The 7,156-nt window shown below is 29.7% G+C and overlaps 1 pseudogene; it reads right to left on the bottom strand.

The window, feature by feature from the left end:
• Positions 1–4,929: 4,929 nt before the first annotated feature.
• Positions 4,930–6,933, bottom strand: LOC126184080 (NADH-ubiquinone oxidoreductase chain 5-like; annotated as a pseudogene).
• Positions 6,934–7,156: the final 223 nt, after the last annotated feature.

The following is a 7,156-nucleotide window of genomic DNA, read 5'->3' as shown; positions in this document are numbered from 1 at the left end:
TTCGGTCTACCACCTTAAATTCAGCCATCTTACCGCAAAAATGATTATTCTCAACAAACCATAAGGATATTGGTACTTTATACTTCTTATTTGGAGCGTGAGCAGGGATAGTAGCAACATCAATAAGAATACTTATTTGTGCTGAACTCGGCCAGCCAGGATCTCTATTTGGAGATGACCAAATTTATAATGTTATTATTACAGCACACGCATTTGTAATAATTTTTTTTATAGTAATACCTATTATAATTGGTGGATTTGGTAATTGGCTTGTACCATTAATAATTGGTGCACCAGATATAGCATTCCCACGAATAAATAATATAAGTTTTTGATTACTACCGCCTTCACTAACCCTTCTTCTTACATCTTCTATAGTAGATAACGGTGCTGGTACAGGGTGAACAGTTTACCCCCCTCTTGCAGGAGCTATCGCACATGGAGGGGCATCTGTAGACCTGGCTATTTTCTCACTTCATTTAGCAGGTGTATCATCTATTCTTGGTGCAGTAAACTTCATTACAACAGCAATTAATATACGATCAGAAAGTATAACTCTAGATCAAACACCTTTATTTGTATGATCCGTAGCTATTACAGCCCTTCTCCTCCTTTTATTGCTTCCAGTATTAGCAGGAGCTATTACTATACTGCTAACAGATCGAAATTTAAATACATCATTCTTTGACCCTGCGGGAGGAGGCGACCCAATTCTATATCAACACTTATTTTGATTCTTTGGGCACCCAGAAGTTTACATTTTAATTCTCCCTGGATTTGGAATTATCTCTCACATTGTATGTCAAGAAAGAGGAAAAATTGAATCATTTGGAACACTAGGTATAATTTATGCTATATTATCAATTGGACTAATAGGATTTATTGTATGAGCACATCACATATTTACAGTAGGAATAGACGTTGACACACGAGCTTACTTTACATCAGCAACAATAATTATTGCTGTATCTACAGGAATTAAGGTATTCAGATGATTAGCTACACTATATGGAACTAAATTCAAATTCAATCCACCAGTATTATGAGCTTTAGGATTTATTTTTCTATTCACAATTGGTGGACTAACAGGGTTAGTATTAGCAAACTCATCACTTGACATTGTATTACATGATACATACTATGTAGTGGCCCACTTCCATTATGTATTATCCATAGGAGCAGTATTTGCAATCATAGGAGGTGTTATTCAATGATACCCATTATTTACAGGATTAACTATAAATAATACATCATTAAAAATCCAATTTACAATTATATTTATTGGGGTAAACTTAACATTCTTCCCTCAACATTTCCTAGGCCTAGCAGGAATACCACGACGATATTCAGATTATCCAGATGCATATACATCGTGAAATGTAGTGTCAAGAATTGGATCTACAATTTCTATTGTAGGAATTATTATATTTATTGTAATTATATGAGAAATAATGGTTACAAACTGAGCAATCATATTTAGAGCTAATATAAGAAGATCAACAGGATGACTACAAAATAACCCACCTGCAGAACACAGCTACTCAGAACTACCATTAATTTCTAGATTCTAATATGGCAGATTAGTGCAGTAGATTTAAGCTCTACACATAAAGGTTTGACCTTTTATTAGAAAATTCATTAATGGCAAGATGATCAAATTTATCCCTTCAAGATGGAGCTTCCCCATTAATGGAGCAACTATCATTCTTCCATGATCATACTATAGTCGTATTATTATTAATTACAGTAATTGTAGGTTATGCTCTAAGTTATATATTATTTATTGCCTATACAAACAAAAACATACTTCACGGACATTTAATTGAAACAATCTGAACAGCACTACCAGCAATTACACTAATTTTTATTGAACTCCCATCATTACGACTATTATATTTACTTGATGATTCAGTAGATGCAATAATCACAATTAAAACAATTGGACGACAATGATACTGAAGATATGAATATTCAGATTTTATAGATGTAGAATGTGACACTTATATAACACCAGAACAAGACCTAGAAAATGACGGATTTCGACTCCTAGATGCAGATAACCGAACAATTCTACCAATAAATACGGAAGTACGAGTATTAACAAGAGTATCAGACGTTCTACACTCATAAGCAGTACCTGCATTAGGGGTCAAAATTGACGCAACGCCAGGTCGACTAAACCAAGGAACATTTACAATAAACCGACCTGGACTGTTCTTTGGACAATGTTCAGAAATCTGTGGAGCAAACCATAGATTCATACCAATTGTAATTTATCAAGTGATTATCTAAGATAATCTAAGGAGTTAGTTAAAATATATAACATTAGAGTGTCAATCTCAAATAACTAAACAATTAGTACACCTTGAAAAACATCAGATGCCTGAAAGTAAGTAATGGTCTCTTAAACCAAAAAATAGTAAATTAACGACTACTTCTGATGGGGAAATTTAACCCAAATCCCTCAAATATCCCCTCTCATATGATTCTCCCTATTCATTATATTTTCGGCTACATTAATTTTATTTAATCAAATAAACTTTTTCTCATTTAAACCAAATCTTATTAAAAGAGCAGAAAAAAGAACAATTGATATAAAAAACTTAAATTGAAAATGATAACAAATTTATTCTCAACATTTGATCCATCAACTAGTATCTTCAATTTATCATTAAATTGAACTAGAACATTCTTAGGATTATTATTAATCCCATCAATGTTTTGACTTACACCATCACGAATTAATATTATTTGAAATAAACTAAACCTAACCTTACACAATGAATTTAAAACATTACTAGGACCAAAATCATTTAATGGAACAACATTCATCTTCATTTCAATCTTTATTATAATACTATTTAATAATTTCATAGGATTATTCCCTTACATCTTTACTAGAACAAGACATTTAGCATTAACATTTGCAATCGCTCTACCTATATGATTAAGATTTATGTTATTTGGATGAATTAATCATACCAATCATATATTTACACACCTTGTTCCTCAAGGAACACCGCCTGCATTAATATCATTTATAGTATTAATTGAAACAATTAGAAATGTCATTCGACCGGGTACATTAGCAGTACGACTAGCAGCAAATATAATTGCAAGACACTTACTATTAACATTACTAGGAAATACAGGACCATCTATAGCAATAAACTTAATCTCACTATTAATTATTGGACAAATACTTCTATTAATTCTAGAATCAGCAGTAGCAATAATTCAAGCTTATGTTTTCTCAATTTTAAGAACTTTATATTCTAGAGAAGTATACTAAACCTATGTTAACAACTCATTCAAATCACCCATTCCACTTAGTAGATTGTAGACCTTGACCATTAACAGGAGCAATTGGAGCAATAGTTTTAGTATCAGGATTAGCAAAATGATTTCACCTATTTAACATTAACTTATTTATAATTGGATTTGGAATTACCTTACTAACTATAATCCAATGATGACGAGATGTAGTACGAGAAGGAACATACCAAGGACTACATACGGGATTTGTATCAATTGGATTACGATGAGGAATAATTTTATTTATTGCATCAGAAGTACTATTCTTTGTTTCATTTTTCTGAGCATTTTTTAGAAGAAGACTAGCATCTACTATTGAACTAGGGATATTATGACCCCCAATAGGAATTCAACCTTTTAATCCTATACGAATTCCATTACTTAATACAGCTATTCTTTTAGCATCAGGAGTAACAGTAACATGAGCACATCATAGTCTAATAGAATCTAACCATACTCAAGCATTACAAGGACTATTCTTCACAGTATTATTAGGACTATACTTCACTATACTTCAAGCATATGAGTATTGAGAAGCACCCTTCACCATTGCACATGCAGTTTATGGATCAACATTCTTTGTTGCAACAGGATTCCATGGGCTACATGTAATTATTGGAACAATCTTCTTATCAACAGGTCTACTTCGACATTCAATAAATCAATTCTCACCAAGACACCACTTTGGATTTGAAGCAGCAGCATGATACTGACACTTTGTAGACGTAGTGTGATTATTCTTATACATCTCTATTTATTGATAAGGTAGATAATTGTTTTTCTAGTATAAATAGTACATTTGACTTCCAATCAAAAATCTTGATATTAATCAAGAAAAACAATCCTAATTCTATCTACAAGAATTTTTATTAGATTTATTATCCCAATAATTGTTATAATCCTTGCAACAACATTATCAAAAAATTAATTAATGACCGAGAAAAAAAACTCACCATTTGAGTGTGGATTGGACCCAAGAAGATCAGCACGAATACCCTTCTCACTTCGATTCTTCTTAATTGCAGTAATTTTCTTAATTTTTGATGTAGAATTCGCACCAATCCTCCCAATTGTAATTATTTTTAAAACTTCAGACATTATAATCTGAACAATATCAACAATATTTTTTATTATAGTATTACTAGGAGGACTATATCATGAATGAAATCAAGGAGCTTTACAATGAGCAGAATAAAGGGTTGTAGTTAACTATAACATTTGGGTTGCATTCAAAAAGTATTGATATAATCAATCAACCTTAAATAGAATAAGAAGCGAAATATTGCAGTCATTTTCGACCTGGGAGGTTGGTAAATAAAATACCCTTATTCTTATTAATTGAAGCCAAAAAGAGGCGTATTACTGTTAATAATATAATAGAACTATAAAATTCCAATTAAGGAAATGTAAAGCCAATATGAAAGCTGCTAACTTTTTATATTAGCGGTTAAATTCAGTTAACATTTCTAAAATTTATATAGTTTAAATAAAACATTACATTTTCACTGTAAAAATAATATATGTATATTTATAAATACCTAAAAGTAAAAATACTTCCTTAACATCTTCAGTGTCACGCTCTAATCATAAGCTATTTAAGTAAACGAAAAATAATATCACCAAAATAAACATTCAAAAAATAAAATTTAAAAGATAAATCTTAAAATTAGAATCATATCAACCTTGTATATAACCAATTAAATAAATAAACAGTCTATATAAACCTTGACCACCAAATAATTCACCCCAACCATAATCAAATGATTTAGATGAATAATAACCCAATTTTAAAGGAATATATCTAATAAACTTGGTTGAAAGAAAAGGTATAAACCACATAGAACCAGCTAATCTGACAAAAGAAAGTATACTTAAAGAAAATAAATTTTGAGAAAAATCAAAATTAGAAATAAGATAACCCAAATAAGCACCCAAAACAACCACAGTAATAGTTAAAAACTTTAAATAATAAGGCAAAGCCATCACATGAGGAATAGGAAAAATTAATCAAGACAAAAGACTGCCACCAAAAACAGCAACAAATATTAAACCAATTATACCAAAAGAAATATAATAATCCTTATCATCAAATGAAAATCTAGAATAAAAATTATTATCACCAGATATTGAATAATAAAAAAGACGAAAAGAATAAGAAGCAGTTAAGCCAGTAGAAAAGGAATAAAGAAAAAAAATTAAACAATTAATCCATCTTAAACAAACCATTTCAAGAATTAAATCCTTTGAATAAAAACCTGCTAAAAATGGTATACCACACAAAGACAAACTAGAAACATTAAAACAAACTGAAGTTAAAGGCATAAAATTAACAATAGAACCTATAAAACGAATGTCCTGAGAATCCTTTAAATTGTGAATTATTGAACCTGCACACATAAACAATAAAGCCTTAAATAAAGCATGAGCTAATAAATGAAAAATTCAAGTTTTGGGTAACCCATAGCCAAAATTCTTAATATTAAACCAAGTTGTCTTAAAGTAGAAAGAGCAATAATTTTCTTCAAATCAAATTCAAAATTCGCCCCCAAACCAGCCATAAATATAGTTATACAACCAATTAAAAGGAAAAATCAACCGCAATTATAAGTATCTAATATTGGTAAACGAATTAATAAATAAACCGCAGCAGTAACAAGAGTAGAAGAATGGACCAAAGCAGAAACAGGAGTAGGAGCAGCCATAGCAGCAGGAAGCCAAGAAGAAAAAGGAATTTGAGCTCTTTTAGTTATAGCTGCTAAAACAATTAATATAGTAATAAGCTTTATTTCAAAAGAATTAGAAATAAAATCATAATAATAAATATAATTTCAACCACCAAAATTTTATATTCAAGCAATAGAAATTAAAATAGCAACATCACCAATACGATTAGAAAGTGCAGTTAATATACCCGCACTATAAGATTTTACATTTTGGTAGTAAATAACTAAACAATAAGAAACTAAACCTAAACCATCCCATCCTAATAATATTCTAATCAAATTAGGACTAATAATTAAAAAACCTATAGAAAGAATAAATATTAAAACAATAATAATAAAACGATTTATATTTTTTTCTCCAGATATATAATCCTCTCTATAATAAATAACCAAAGAAGAAATATACATATCAAAAGACATAAAAATAAGAGACATTCAATCCAAAATTAAAGTCATAAAACCATAGAACCTTTTAAATTAAAAAGTTCTCATTCAACAAAAACTCTATAATCAATTATTAAATAATAAATACTCAAAATAAAAATTATAGTTCCAGAAAAAATAAAGAAAAAAAACTCAAAGAACTAATAGAAAACAAATTAAGATAATAATTACCATGTAGGTTCCTCTGAATGGAATGAGATACCGCCAAATTCTTTGGGTTTAAAGACCTTAACTAATAGTACCCTGGTAAATATAATTAACATTTATAATAATAGGGTATCTAATCCTAGTTTATTTTTTAAATTTCACAGATTCATCAAAAGAGTTATAAATAAGTTTTAACATTTCAACTTACAAATTTATATTTTTACCCTAAAAATATAAACAACGGTTTTAACCAATAATATTCACTTGTATCAATCGTATAACCGCGGCTGCTGGCACGAATCATGCCGATACTAAATCAACTGCTAAATCCAAAATCACTTGATAATTAAATCAAATGACTGCAAAATAGAACATTTAGTATAACAAAACTTACATATAATACAAAGAAAAAGTGAATAATATAAGCAAGTATAAAACTTTTATATCGGTTTTGGGGCCCGATGATGGAAAGCTTTTTCACCTCTGAAGTTTTAAAAGTGGGGGCTGAACTTATTTCCGGTTTACAA

This window comes from Schistocerca cancellata, chromosome 4, assembly GCF_023864275.1.
Source record: "Schistocerca cancellata isolate TAMUIC-IGC-003103 chromosome 4, iqSchCanc2.1, whole genome shotgun sequence".
Classification (NCBI taxonomy): domain Eukaryota; kingdom Metazoa; phylum Arthropoda; class Insecta; order Orthoptera; family Acrididae; genus Schistocerca; species Schistocerca cancellata.
Note: the sequence above shows the minus strand (reverse complement) of the source record. Positions and strands in the feature narration are given on the sequence as shown.